The 15,159-nt window shown below is 42.3% G+C and overlaps 1 pseudogene; it reads right to left on the reverse strand.

The window, feature by feature from the left end:
- Window positions 1-774: 774 nt before the first annotated feature.
- On the reverse strand, window positions 775-11,344 carry LOC136099969 (photoreceptor cilium actin regulator-like; annotated as a pseudogene).
- Between the last annotated feature and the right edge of the window lie 3,815 nt (window positions 11,345-15,159).

Raw genomic sequence — 15,159 nt, forward strand, 5'->3', positions numbered from 1 at the left:
GGTGTTCAGAGGTGTGGCAGCGCAAACACTGTGACACGCTGGTTTTATTGATAACCTGCGTAGTGCTGTCAACCAGATTGCTAATATCTGGAGTAGTTCTTGTCAAAGAAGTAACTGGAGTATAAGTAGTGCTTTCATGTTCTTGTGGTCTTCAGATACTGAGGGTATGGAATGACAAGTCCCTGCAAGGTCTGAGATGTGAGCAGCGTCACTGGAAGCAAGGGCACCTGCCAGCTTTTTAAAGGTCTGCAGATAAAGTGCCACACAGAGCTGTTGGCCACTGTTCTTGCAGCAGTGAAGCCCTGGCTGGAAAACTGATACTGCTTCACTCTGTGCTCAGCCCCTCTGCAATGAGACTCCACTGCAGCAGGTGCACTCTGGTTTTAATCCTTAGGGGAAAACCACTACCTGCTGCTCAAACTAGCCGTGGTTGCATGCAGGAACTCTACTAAACAGAGTACAAAATTGCCAGGTAGCTCAAGCTTAAATCAGGGCACGGGAAGGGTGGAAGCACAGCTGATCTCTGCTCTGCTCTGTCAGTGTACAGGCTTGATCTTGTAGCCTAAAGAAGGCACGTTTGTGTAGTGGAAATGCAACCTTAATTGATGTACAAGTAAAACATAAAACAGGCTTGCACTGTGGTGAGGAGGAAGCAAATAGACTTTTTATAGCACAGGGCACTAGTTAGCGTACTAAGGAAGAAATCAGTAGTATAACATTGGGGTAAGATTTAAGCTGTTTGCATACAGAATGTAAGAGAGCTCAATTCATACCTTGCATATAAAAACTCTGATTTATTTACATCAGTAAAAAATAAATCTTAAATTTGAGTATGGTCTTATAAAACAATTGTATTCCAGAAAAATTACATTAATGAAAAATGAAAGTGTTGTCCAAAAAAACTGTATAAACATTTTTTTTTAAAGTGACCACCCAAACTATAATTTCCTCCATACTATAGTTACTCTTAATCTCATGCTTGCGATACAAATTGAAGGTAAACACTTTATTTGCAATAGTCCTGTACATTAACTGTACTGAAGAGAATCTGTTAGCTGTATGTAGTCACAAATTCATATTATAAAGTTGTAGATCGCTCCTGGAGAAGCTCTGTTTCTTGAATATAATTCTCTGTTTTCTGCAGCGTCCTTAGAGCAGCATCCGAACCCTTCAGCAGCTGCAGTGTTCAAGTGGGGTTGTGTTTGCAATGAGCCTCCTGACGACCATGGGCTTAGTCAAAGCTGGGAGAGATGCTGTGGTAGGATGACAGTTTGTGTGCCAGGTTTTCAGGGGAGCCTGGTTTTTGGGGGAAGATGCTTTGGCTGACTCCACGTCTAGCTGGCACATGTGTGAGGAGGTTTCCAGCCTGATTGCTGAATTGAAGTGTTGCTCCATGTGCCGCTGTAGCTCTTGTACCACAGATTTTGGTGCCTGGGGTATATAAATGAATACTTTCTCTCATCACCCATCATGGGTGCCGGGACATTTCAGCATGAAACCATAAAGAGATAAAATGATTGTAGCAGCTGAGCAGAAGTTGTCCTCCCACTCTGTCACATTTTCATCTTCAAAGCCACATTTAGGCATGCAAAGCGCTGACTTTCTGCTGTCATGTTCCTGATTTGGTTCCATTCTGGGTAGTTCCTGCCAGCAGAACAGACAAACTCAAAGTGCACGCGAATGTATTTGTATCTCTGTGTATCTGGGAGGGAGCTACACTTCTGATGAGGGGGAAGGCCAGCCTGCAGTTTGCCCTGCTGTTGATCTTTGCAGTACCCGCAGTGATTTCCCAGTTCAACAGGGGACGGTGCATCTGCCTGTGTGACTGCAAGGTGGATGTGTTGACATCTCCTGGCTGTACACTCTGGGTAAGGCTGCTGTACCACCTCAAGCTCACAAAGCCCTGACGATCCACAGCATCTGCTTACCGGGAGTTGCTTCTTTCTGTTCAATACCTCACCTTAAATATGACAATTAAGGTGTCAGAAGATGGCACTGAAATAATTGAAGAAGGATCGTTGTGATTAAGGCACCAGACTAAAACCTCAGGAGCTCAGTATCCAAAGGGGTCCCTTGTACAGCACAACACGAGTCTCAGTTCTCCCACCATGAAGGTGGCAGGAAAGGTTAAAAATCCTGTGTGAAGGCGGAGTGCCCAGATGCCACTATCATGAAAACCATAAGAAAAATTTAAACTATTCCTATCAAAACAGGACCACAAATGGCTTTTTTTTTTTTCCTGGATCTCATTCTGTGCTGAAGTTGCATATAAAATCACATCAAATTAAAGTAATTAAAATTACATTAATTCAAATTTGCATCTTAATTGTGATGATAAATGAGGTGAGCAAGATCCAGTAAATTCTGAAACTGTATTCCACTGTAAAAGCCTGGGATTAATCGACTGTAAAGAACTTGTGTTTTTATTAACAAACATCTGTCTAGACTCTTCAGTGAAATGACAATAAATCCCCTCAAACGGCATAAATCAGAAAGAATATAAATCTGTTTCAGGGAGAGCAGGGTTCTCTATGCTAGCATTCTCTTCTCTTTAAAAAAAAGAAAAAAAATACATGTCCTTAGGTGCCTCAGGATTCATAATGTTTGATTGGGCTATTACAAAACTACTCTAATCAGGATTAAGCCTTGTACCCTGGAAACTAGAGGTGATGAGATTATATGATGATCAAGGGTGATTTAGAAGATCAAAGCCTTTTTTGAGGGAATAAGGTCCCTAATTTTACTCCTTTAAAAGAGGTTATTTTGTTTTAACTTGTATTGGTCTTATTCTTTTTCTGCATGTTGACAAATACCCAGTGTAAAGATGTGGTTTTGCTGAAGCCATTGATGTTTTTGCAAGAAAAATCAATTGGTTCAGGATTTTACCTCCCCCCTGGAAATGTCACAACAGACACTTTTTACATAACTGAAACTTTGGTGCCTCCTGAATAAATAAATTGTCAAATATTGATAATTTCTGAAAGTTTTTGAACTCCTTTAGCCAAACAGCGAAACAAAGGACTTCTCTCTGGGTCCTGTCTTTATCAAATCAAATTGCCTCAGACTTGACCAACTGCGAAGTATTTCTTTTGCTCAGTGTAAATCTTCGAGTTGCGCCACGAAATGCAATCCAAAGAAGAAGCAGCTGCCTACCCCTCTACTGATATTTCACTAGATTGTTGGGACCAGTCTGGGTTTTTCCATGTGATGCCGTCATATTGTTTCCTAAAAAAAACAATGGAGACAGGCTTTGGAGGTTTGGTTAAGGCCCCCTGGGGCCTCTGGCTTTGATTCTTTGCAGGTGCTTCTGCTGTCAGTCCCTCTGCAGCCCCTGGCCCACGATGTAGAGCTCGGGGTGGGACGCGGATCTGTTGGACTCTTTGATTTCGGGTACGCAAGGGCTGTTCCAAGAGTCGCCTGCTTTCCTAGGGCTCTCCTCCAAGCTGCAGAAGGAAAGATGCTTAAGTTAAGAGGCTAATGAATTGTGACTTTTTAAAACAGCACTGATTAGACCACATTAACCCTCAAAGCACAGATGCTGCACAATACTATGTAATTCCCTGTCTCCTGTGTATATGCACTGTACTGTTCACTCCCAAAAGTCTACTGGGAAGCAAACGTTTCATATGTCGAACCGGGGATCAGTATGAATCTGGGTTTACTTGCAGGTGGACACAGACTTGCACAAAAAGTCTTGTTCCAGACCCTGCTGGAGGAAAGGTCTTACCTCTGTTACACATCTGTTGAGTGAGGTTACAGTGATTTCTGAGTATGCCAACATGACTGTGGGATGCTGCAGTCAGGAGAACTGAGACACGGAAAGTGTAAATGATGTTCCTGAAGTCACACTGGCAATCTTTAGGGTCACAGGGACTTTATGAATCAAGATCTATTATAGCAGTGGAGCTAGTCATGTATGTCTCACGCCTTGGGCCTTCATGCTGAAATGTGCCCTGTGTTGCTGTAACTAATTAAAGTGGTTTAAGCTCAACATGAGTTATCTGGGAATCATTATTGTGTTTTAAGTATATAAACTGTTAAACTGTATTAGCTTTCAACTACAGACAAGCTGTCGTGTTCCTATTCTGACTGCTAGGAGTTTAATTATTTGAACTGAGGAAGAGATTTCTGATATGTGACCAGTCATGAAAATAATCCAGACCCAAATATCACCCAGTTGCAGAAGGTCTCACTTGGGCTACTTGCTTTCGGTCTGATTCAGTCAACACAATCCATCCTCAAGCCCTCCTCGAACAATATCTTAAAGGCATGTAATCTTTTATCTTTGTTCTACCTCTTGGGAGATTAGGAATCTTAATAAAATATTATTTTGTTTAACTGCACACACAGAAATCCTATTACAGATCAGCAAGATTTCTGTGAGCAGAGCGATTGTACATGTTATGCCTTGATAAGATGCCAATAGCTGCTGATCGCTGTCAAACGACCAAGCTTAGAAACCAGCAAAGTCAGCTCATTCTGTCCATGTACTGGCTGTCCATGTGGGAACCAGTTGTACTGACTTGAGCACTGAAACCTGAAACTCTCATCAAGTACCCTAAGACTGGACACAAAAGCTCTAGCTCCCGCCTTAGGGCTAATGATGTCTTAAGTCCTGATACTCCTTAGAGAACAGGATGGGCAGGAGACAATCTTGGGAAAGAAATGCTTTTTGCCTTCTAGGGGATCAGCGAGTGTACAGGAGACATGCAAGTCTGCGTATAGCACTGACATTTAATGCCTGGCAACACCAGTTAGCAAGTGAGATGGAAGTCACCCCCCTTTTTTGGTGTTTCTTCTAAAATGGAGTGGGTGGGAGAGGATGCTCAGCTGCCTAATGAGAAACATGTTGCTTGTACAAGCTCCTCTCTTAAACAATCTGTTTCTCAGCAAATTGATGTTTTAATTGGGCATGGAAAAATTGGAGGACTCTATCCTTGAGTTTGGGAGCATAGTAGAAACTGGCTAACTCACTGATTTTCAAAATGTTTTACCTGTAAAAGAGTGATGCTATTGCAGGTTTGCCTCTGCCTCTCCTCCCTCCTGTGACTAGTGCTTGGAGCTGCTAATAACACACAAAACCCCCACACAGACAAAAAAATAGGCATTGTTATATTTGTAGAGGAGAGGTAGAGCAAGGGAAGGAATGAAGGAAAGGAGACTGACAGCTGGTTGGGAATAGCTTGTGAACTTGAGACCAGATGCAAACATGGCCAGAACGAGGAGGTTTAGGAGCACAACATCTGGTTTGGGGACACGTTTCGAAATTTCCCTCCGTCAGCTGAATGAATGGCAAGGCAGAGGAAGCCTTGTATGCTTAATGAACTTGAAGGAGAAAGACGGACCAGGGTATGGTGGTTTGTCTCTTATGGCATCTGCTGCAAGAGCAGGGGTCGGCATCTGTGCATGGGGATGTGGCGCTCACAGCTGTGGCAACCGTGCTGGTCCCCAGTGACTGGAGATGAGCAGCAGTGATGGGAGGAGCTCTTGGAGCTTCTGCCTTATGCTGGTTCCTAAAACAGTTCTCTGCCCATCAGTGTATTTGCTGTGATATTCAAATAAGGCCATTTGATGTAAGGTCTGTAAAAGCTTCCTCCAGGCAGCTTATTTTAAATGTAAGAAAACACACGGTAGTGTATTGCATTTTAAATCACTGTATGTGGCAATTAATGGGCCAATTTTCCCTTTTGCTTATATTGATATAAATTTGGACTAACTCAGCAGGACTACTTTTGATGTCCATTTGTATAAATGGTAAGTTGAATTTGGCTCAGGATATATGTCGTTCTTCCAAAATGCTGTATATCATAACACTAGCATATATAACTTTTTTCATGAAAGGGAAGATTTTATTTACAGTGGTTTGTTTTGGTTTTTTTTTATATTACTCTCTATGCTCTGACAGACTACAATAGAAAGATAATACACCCCATTTAAGTATAAATTAGCTAACAATTTATAAAAGACTGTTTTTCACATTGATCCATAAAACTGCCAGGGCTTTTGTCTTGCAAGGTTTGATATAAAGCCTCTTCTGAAAACATTTATATCTGCTAGCAGGCACTGGAGTAGGCAAAGCTGACTTCACATAGTACACAACAACAACAGAAAACACAGCAACAACATATAGGACTTTTAGGAAACTTTCAAATGTCAGAATATATTGCAATATTAGAACTGGGAATGCAAACCGGTCTGCATTTCTCCGTGTTCTTCACATGTTTTGTTCAGCACTTTTCTCTACTGTCCCTGTGGGAAACTTGATCCTTTTTCTGTCTCTAGGGAGGGAATTCCTGGACACCTTGCTTCAGTGCCTATGACTGTCCCTTTACTCATTCAGTATCCAGGACTGTCCCAGTATTTACAATGTGCGGAGTGCTTGTGCACTTACAAGTGCAGTTTTGTCTCCTGCTAGTGTTGGTCTTGCAATCTCTGCTCATGGGGATGATTCACATGATTTCAGCTGTTCTCTGGCAAGAGTAACAATATTCCTCACATGAGGAAAGGCTGCCTGAGAAGGGTCTTAATCCTCTTGCGTAGCTTAGAGCTTAATGGACTTAAACATCCTAAGATGCTAAGAAACTAGAATAACAACCCTTTTTACTTCCGGGCTGTTACACTGATCTTTGAGTATTCCCAAATACCATTTCTGTTTCCTAGCTGGTTCTGAGTTGTTGTTTTGTTTTTGTTTTTGTTTTGTTTTGTTTTGTGTGGGTTTTTTTGTTTGTTTGTTTTTGTTTGTGTTTTTTTTTTTTTTTAAGTGGTAGAGAGAATTTAAAGGTAAGCCCAGATTTTTTTAAAAATGGCCACCAATGCTTGCAAACATGGAACTGGTGTGTTGATGCTTCAATTTCTTTAAACTGACTTTTTCAGAGCAATTAATCTTCAGTAGCCATGGGAGGTTTCTCCACTTTGAAAACTGGGCTTGGGCTGTGGACTCATTAGACTTGAAATTGGCACCTAGTTCTGAAAGCCTACATGAGAAGCTCAGAAGCTCACATTATCTGTCATTCTTGCCAGCTGATTTGAAACATTTTAATAGAGATATCAGGTGAACAGTTTACTGGCTTAGAAGCTGAAGTTAGGAATGATACCCTTCCTCTTGGTCCAAGCCTACCTCCTAATGGTTATTTAAAGATGTGTGTAACCTGATGGTTACTTCAGAGCTTTTAAGAATTGAATGTGGCTATCTTTAGCCCCCATGCAAATAAGAGAAGTTCTGTGCCATGAAACCAACACTGAATTTTCCCTGGGGTACCTGTCACAGCAGATATGTAAGTGTAAGGCTTGAGCAACCCATGGAAGCTTAACTCCTCCCTGTATTCATACTGGCAGACTGAAATCTGGGGTGAGAAAATAGAACAGAATATTTCAGTTGGAAGTGATCTACAACAATCACCTAGTGCAACTGCCATGGTATCTTTGCCCAGCTGTCTGTTCTGCACATGAAGAGAGCACTTTTCTGGGAAATCTCTCAACGACATTAAATTCTCATCAGGAGCTCAGAAAGCCAATGCAGTGCTACCCTTCCGCTTCCTTGGCCTAGAGTGGGAAGTTTCTTACCTTGCGTGGTTAAGCGCGGGTTCACTGCCAGATGTCACGGCAGCTGGAAGACGAAACAGGACCCCTGGTCGGCGGTCAGAGAAACTTCTCCTCACAAACGGCTGAGGATTGGCAGCGCTCAGGGATAGCTTTCTGGTCCGGTCTCCAGGCTGCCGGAAAAGCAGGCTGGTCTTTTGGGAAAGTGATGAAGCTTCAGGCTGACTGGTCGCTTCCACAGAGGGTTTGGTGGGTTCCTGTGGAGGTCTGGCTTCAAATAAGGAAGAGGTGGCTGGGCAAAATATCGAATGAACATTGCTGCCTCTCTTGGAGGAGGAGAGCTGGTGCTCATCTCCAGCATCCAGCCCAGGTCTTGGCCCCTTGTAGGAGCGGGATGGGGAGGTTGGTGGGGAAGGAGCGGTGGAGAACGGTGGGGGACTTGCATCTCGGCGGTAGGCTGGGGAGCCCAGCATCCGGTATGGTGTTGGCGAGCTTTGCTTGTGTCCCGTGGGAGGGCTGAGCGGTTTTCGCTGGGGTGGTGGAGAAGGCAGCTTCTTCTGTGAGGGTGGGCTGGGCACCCTGGGACTTGCGGGGGGACTCGGTTTCCTTTGCGTGGTGGGTGAGCTTGGTTGCGGGTTGCTACAAGCCTGCAGAGAGCGTCTGTGGTGTGTTGGGGGGCTAAAAAGCCGTTTCTCCATTGGTGGAGAAGGAGGAGGAGGAGTTCTCGTTGGGGAGACCCTCCTGGCAAATGCTGAGCCTTTTTCATTTCTCCTGAGCAAATCAGGAGAACCTTGCTTCTGGTACTGCACCAAAGTCGCAGGTGAATTGGGCTCTTTGCTCTCTGAGCTGTTGATGTGTGGTTTTGAAACCCCACTGGGATTTTGAAGAGGAATGATTTTATGGGTTTGCTTGTACAAATCTGCAGCCTCTTTCCTCTGGGTTTCCAGTATCTCCTCCTGGCTAGGTATGTGCACACTGGTAGGGTTCAGCTCCAGAGAGTACCTCTGCAGTTTCTCGTCCCCTGCTCCTGTATTCCTTAGACCTTTATTAGTGATCGCACTGGGGCCACTGATGTTTTTACTTGGCAGTAAGTCAATGGACTGGACAGAGGCTTTCATTTTTGGGGAAACTTGTGCTCTCTTAGCAGCATGAAATTCTGTTTTGGCAGGCTTTTTGGCATCTTCTGAAGAGTTTCCTTCTATTTTTGCAGTTTCTTCAGGCTCAGATAAATCGAAACACGTGTCCATTAACATTTCAGGTGGTGGTGGTGGCAGGTTCTCAAGGTCTTCGTCAGCTTCTTCCTTTGTGTCCTTCTTGCTTAATTCTGCAGTTAGTGCAGGAGGAAAGGCATTTGGAAAGCTAGAAGAAACTCCATTGGCGTCTGAAGGGTCCGTGTCTTCTACTGGTGAAATACGATGCTTAGGATTTAAAGGTGCCAGGCCTCTCTGGAAAGGAATGGTGGGTGGAATAACTGGAAGTCCAAATTTTCTGAGGCAGGCCTTCAATTTGCTAGAGGACCTGGCTGTAACTTGTTCATCCTGTAAATAGGGTGCTGCTCTTGATTTCCAAGGCTCTGGGTTGCTATGTGTATCCTTCTTCTCATAAAACATTTCAAGCCTTTTGCTGAGCTCTTTCTGAGTTCTCTGCAGCTCTAGGAGGGTCAGGTCCTCTGCCTGGCTTCTGAGGGACTCCTCTGACCTGGACCGTCGTTGTTTCCTGAAGGTTTTCTGTCTGCCCATTGCTGTACTGGGCCTTGTTGTTAAAACCGCTCTTCCACTCTCATCCTCTGTCCATTCTTTATGTCTGGATTTAGCTGGGACAAACTTGATTTTTTCACTGATGGCATATTTCATCTTCAGAATAATTTCCTCTCTCTCTGCATTCTCTGTCCTCTTGATGGACTGTCTTTGCGTGTTATCAGTGACTGCAGGTGAAGACAGGGGCCTCCTCGGCAGGGCATCCTTCCCCATATCTGATAAACTTGTGTTGTCATCATCCTCGCCCAGGGTGCTTCCCTCATCATCTTCATCATCATCATAAGGAAAATCTGTTGATTCACATATTTTGAAATGTTCATCTTCCTGAATAGAGTCAGACTGGAAGGAGTTATAGGAATGACTTTTTCTCAAGTTTGCATATTGGGGCGTGATAGAAATGCCTTCTGGTACTCTACCCTGACAAGAAGTTGCTTCTTTACTCCGCACAGATGAGTAAAATATATCTTTAAAATGCCTTTCAAGTGCACAGTCATGGGATGTGGCTGTGCCTGGCGACATTGTCCCATCACGCACTGTTCTGGCATACTTTTGGGATGGATGTCCCTGTGCATAGGAATCACAGCTTGCTTGTCCTCCATGCTGGCTGAGAGCACTGAAGTCTTTGAGGGATTCGTTGTCCACGCAAATGCCACTGTCCTCAGAGCAGAGAGTCCTGTCATCACCCTGGGACTGAGAGGATCTCACTGCTGAGGCTTCAAGCAGCCTCACCATCCTCAGCAGGCGCTCATCAAAGCTTTGCTTTGCTTTCAGTTTTCCTTCCAGGTTGCTTGCAGCAGACTGCAGGTAGCTGCATGTTTCCTGCAGGGCGTCAGACGTGAGAGAGGCCAGTGTCCCACTCACTAACTGCATTTTATTGACTGTGTACTGCAGTAGTTGTTGCAGAAGATCAGGGTGCTCCTTCAAATCACCTTTTTCTGCTGGCCATGCCAGATTCCCACCTATGTCTTTGAGGAGACTTTCACCATCACTGGCAATTTCTTCCAAGAGCTGGTTGATTTCATCAAAACGAAGCACAAGAAAGCTTACCATCTGCTGTAGGAAGAGTTGAGTTTGGGTAGCCTGGTTGGCCATATGAAGTATAGTTTCATATTTCGAGAGGTTGGGATTTAAGTAGGTGTATGCACTCTGATGAGCCTTAACAAGCAGTTCTGGGAAATCTACTTTTTTCTCTGTCTCGCACGGTGACGAAATGGACTTTTCTTTACTTTTGCTAGATCGACCTTGTTTTGCCAGCTTGTGATTTTTTGCTTCTTTCCTTTCTTGGGAATTTGCTTTGCATTGCTTTCATCCTTGTCATCCCAAATGAAAGGTGACGCTTCTGATTCACAGGAGCTTTGCTTTCTGATCTGTATGGCCTCAGTGATACTTTTTTGAGACTCAATCAGTTTGGACATAACAACTTCAGCATCTGTGGCTGTCCTCTCAATTTCCTTGTCTTCCCTGGAAACTTGAGGATCTGAATGGGCCTTGGAAGATAACTGCAAATCATCTTTGTTGTCCTGGTCCGATAATTCATCCTCCTTTTCTCTCAGGTATTCTTTCCCCTGGATCCCATACTGGTGGAATTCATCAATATTGTAGCAAGATGAACCTTTAACAAGCAGTGGGATTCCTTTATCTCCCAGATCAATACGCAAAACACTTTTGGGTTTATTGAAAGCCTTAAGACCACTTCTTGCAATTGTATTCGCAATCTCATTGTGAGAGGGTGTGCAGCCCATCCTTTCTCTGTCTTTGGCTTTATCTTTGATTAAAAATCCAAATGAAATAGGAAAAATACAACAAAAATTCAAACTTACTGTTTCATCCTGAACTGCAGACTGGCATTCCTCTCACAGCTTTTCCATCACAATTCCAGTTTTGTTGTTGGTTTTCATTGCTGTTTGCCTCAAAATCTCACGTGCTCACTGCCCAGGATCTTCTCTTGAGTTGTGCACTGCCTCATTTTATGTTCCCACTCAGGTTTTCTTCTTCAATTCAAAAAAAGAAGTGTGAAAGCTCTGCTGGATTTAGAGCTAATGGATTAAGAGGACTTGTGTGCCTCACTTCTGTCTTGACAGAAGTCCACTACAAATAAGAGTTTAAGTTCATTAGGGTAAGCAGGCACCAGCCAGTCAGCACCCGTGTTGTATTTATTAAGGCAGTTTTTTTTCTGCACTATATTGGGAGGCAAAGGGACTTGGTAACTGTCCCTCCTTTATTTCCCTTGTTGCAAAAGCATAACACACGCTGAATGCAGAGATTCAAAGGAAGATACTGTAGTTTAGAGGCCTTTTTGAAGGGAAACTATTTGAACAGGTGCATAAATGATACTCCTGAACTAAGAGAAAGGTGACCTTGACCAAGTATACTTCTATGGGAGAGTACAAGACACGAAATCCAAGGGGTTAGAGACACCTGTTAGACTTCTGCCTTGAGGGGCTTCAATTTTTTCCCCTGCTTGCCAGTGACAAGCTGTTTACTCTTCCTTCTAAGACTTCCAAACAAGATTTTGATTTTTTTTCTTCCCCTCAGTTGATAATTCTTGGAAAGTGGTTTTTTTCCTCTTCTAGATAGTTTCACAACCTGAAAAGGTGAACTGCACGATAACAGTATTTATAGAATAAGTTTTGCATATGTTGTCGAGATGGTATTTGCCTCTAATGGATCTAAACTGTAAAATTTTAGATGAAAGAAAAATTAAATGCAAATTCATATTTTCCTTCCTCTGAGTGTCTTGGGATAAAATCTGAATGTTTTCTTTGCAGTCACAAAAGTGATTTGCTTACTTTTATTTCTTTTCATCACTTAGGGCTTAGTTCTCTGAACTGCAAAACTTTATGGGTTAAAACTATAAGAAAAAAGCTAAAAAATTAAAAACACAGACCCATTTCTGAAAAAAAAACACCAACCAACCAACCAAACCACAAAACTGTTGTTTGGTTCACTTCTGAGATCAGAACAGAATAATCCTTTCTGAAAGAGAAATTTAAGAAGCCAAAGTAGGAATTGAATGAAGCAGAAGATATTTATCTTTTCCAAGTATTGATTTATGAAGGGTGGTATGTGGATGAGGGTGAAAATAGCAATCCCCCCCACGCCAGTTTCCCTTTTCATTACTCAGACTGGCCTAAGTGGATTAGTCTTCTAATTTCCAGATACAGCTTTTCTGCCAAAGGTGGCCATTTCTCAGTGTCACAAGGTCACAGACAGCAGTGGCCAAATCTAATGCTGGGTAGACACCTGCAGCTTCTCTCTAGATTTCTAACTGCATGGTTGAGGGTAACATGTCTGAATCCTAAAAATCTTTGCATGCTACCAAGGCTATAAAACATTCTTAGACTTTAACGAACAGCTTACATGATTCATTCCTTGGTGCTGGACTGCAATAGCTGCATGGAAAGTTGTTATTCTCTGTAGCCTTGTTGTTGAAATCTCTTTTTATGTTCAATGGGGGCAATAAAATTATTGTGTTTGTTGAGGGTTTTGATTGTGGGATGACTATAAAACCGTGGTAGATGTATTGCTAACCCCCTCTCCCTTCCTCTTCCCCCTTTAGCCCCCCCCTCTCCCCCCTTCCCACTAGGGACAGACGATCAGGAGGGAAAGAAGGACAGAGAGAAGAGAGTTGGAAAAGTTAAAAATGTTTTACTAATGCTACTAATAAGAATAGAGAAAATAATACAAAATACACAAAACCAATCTTGAAAGTCCCAGCAACTGCAGAGCCAGCACCCAAAGTCCTGGATTGGACTCTGCAGCCAACCGGAGCTGGATTCAGTCTGTCACTGGGCCTCAGTTTGCAGGGACGGCCCACAAGGTCCTCTCCTAATGTCAGCCATAAGGAAAAAGGGACGAGATCCTCTTGATCTCCCACTTTTATATGAAGTATTCACGTGAATGGGATGTTATACTCAGTTGGTCAGTTTCTTGGTCACCTGTTTCTCGTTGCCCCTCTCACGAGATGTCCATCCATGCTTATCAATAACTTTGCATTCCATTGCTATGTTTACCAAAACATATATCTGGTTCTCCAGGAAAATGCAGCTAATATGAAGGCTTTAGCTGACAGGCAAATTCACTAAAAGAGAAACTTGGTTTTAACAAAACCAGGACAGTGTTTTACCAGGGACAGGGCATGTCAGTGATTCCCAGCAAAATTTTTAAAACGACGTGCTTTCTCTAAAATAATTTTCTGGAACACAGAAATTGTACTTAATATACATGGTGGCATAGTAATTTCCTTCAAAGCTTTTCTGGAAGGTATCAGGTAATTACTTCTTGGCTCTGCTTCTTGCAAGTCATGTAGCTCACTCTCTGGCTGCTTCTGGGTCTCACTGTGATGTGGTTTCTACACAATGGTCCCAGCTCTTTTTCCATTCCCTTTTAAGCACATATCTAGTATGTTCAAAGTGGAGAAATGGAGCAGATTTAGGCAGCTGCTTCATCCTAGTGATCCAAACAGTCAGGATGCTGTAGCCCTCCTTCGTAAGTCAAGGAAAACACAGTAGACCAAGCAGCGAGCCTTAGTGCACCTATTTTGGTTACAGTGGAAGTTAAGAGACATCTTTGGCTATAAAATATCATAAGACATTCCTTTGAAAAGCAGCTCCAAGAGTTCCATTGTTAGCACTGGGAATTTTGACAATTAACTCCATGTGAGTTATTTGTTGTATTTGGGAAGTCATTTTTCTTTACTTTTTTCCTTTGATTATCCATTCATGTCACTTTTTTTTTTTTTTGTTATTGTCAGGCCATGTGTTAATATCTTCCAGGAAATACATGCATGGTTAAAAAATGCAAAATCCTGGTTTATGCTTATTTATTATATAGTCTTTTATTATTTTAAATATTAATATTAAAACAGTAGTAAGTTTATTATATATTTACTATTAACTAGAGAATCATGGTCATGGAAAACATGTTTTTAATAGGCACCTGTGTTATCCTAACTGTAATTGCAGTTCACATGTATATGCAACATGATTATTTAATGTTCTGTCCAATTTTTTAGCTTATGTGACAGCGCAGGAACTGCTTCCAACCACTTATGAAACTGTATTTCCCCCATCAATACTTCTGTTACTAAGTATTTATATATTGTTTGGAATGTCTGAGGTGCTTTAGAAAAACCAAATCCTCTACTTCGTGGAAAATGCTAAGGAAAATGCTTTGGCTCATGGTCATGCAACAAAAATAAAGACAAAATGGATAAATTAGGTAAAAAACAGTGGTAAAAGAGAATATCAATGAAGTGAACGACAGGGAAATATTTTTGAGTGTAAGGGGATTAGATGAATCTATAATCTGTGATTTAGGATAGCTGTATGTTGATGTCATTCCAAGTGCAGTTACTATAGTAATGTATTTTGGTTTACAATGCTACCACTTGCAGAACACAGGCTGAAAAGGCAACAGCTGGTCATGTTCAAGTGGATGCCCAAGTGGTGTTACCTGTAAACTTGCTAACTAAAGTGATTTTTACAAGTGCACCAGATGAACACAAAACTGTGTTTGAGGAAGGGACCCTATGAAAGCACCAAATATAAGATAATTAAGGATAAAAGGAGGCTTTTCCTTGCATGTGGATTGTGTATAAATTGCCTTTCCTCTTCCTTTCATATACTTTCTTCCTACTGTTAAAATTGGCAGTATTGTCATTTTGATGGGGCTGCCTGGTCATGCACTGCTCCTGAAGGGAAGAACTTAAATATTTAAACCCCATCAGACATAGTTGGTACAATAGATTATAAAAACCAAAGACTAGTCTGAAAGTGGCACTGTAAGTGCCTTAGAAAAGGCAAGAAAAAGGCCTGAATCTAGGCGAAGATGTGTGATACTCAGCCCTCAGAGGTGTTGCCAA

Source organism: Patagioenas fasciata, chromosome 3, assembly GCF_037038585.1.
Source record: "Patagioenas fasciata isolate bPatFas1 chromosome 3, bPatFas1.hap1, whole genome shotgun sequence".
NCBI lineage: Eukaryota > Metazoa > Chordata > Aves > Columbiformes > Columbidae > Patagioenas > Patagioenas fasciata.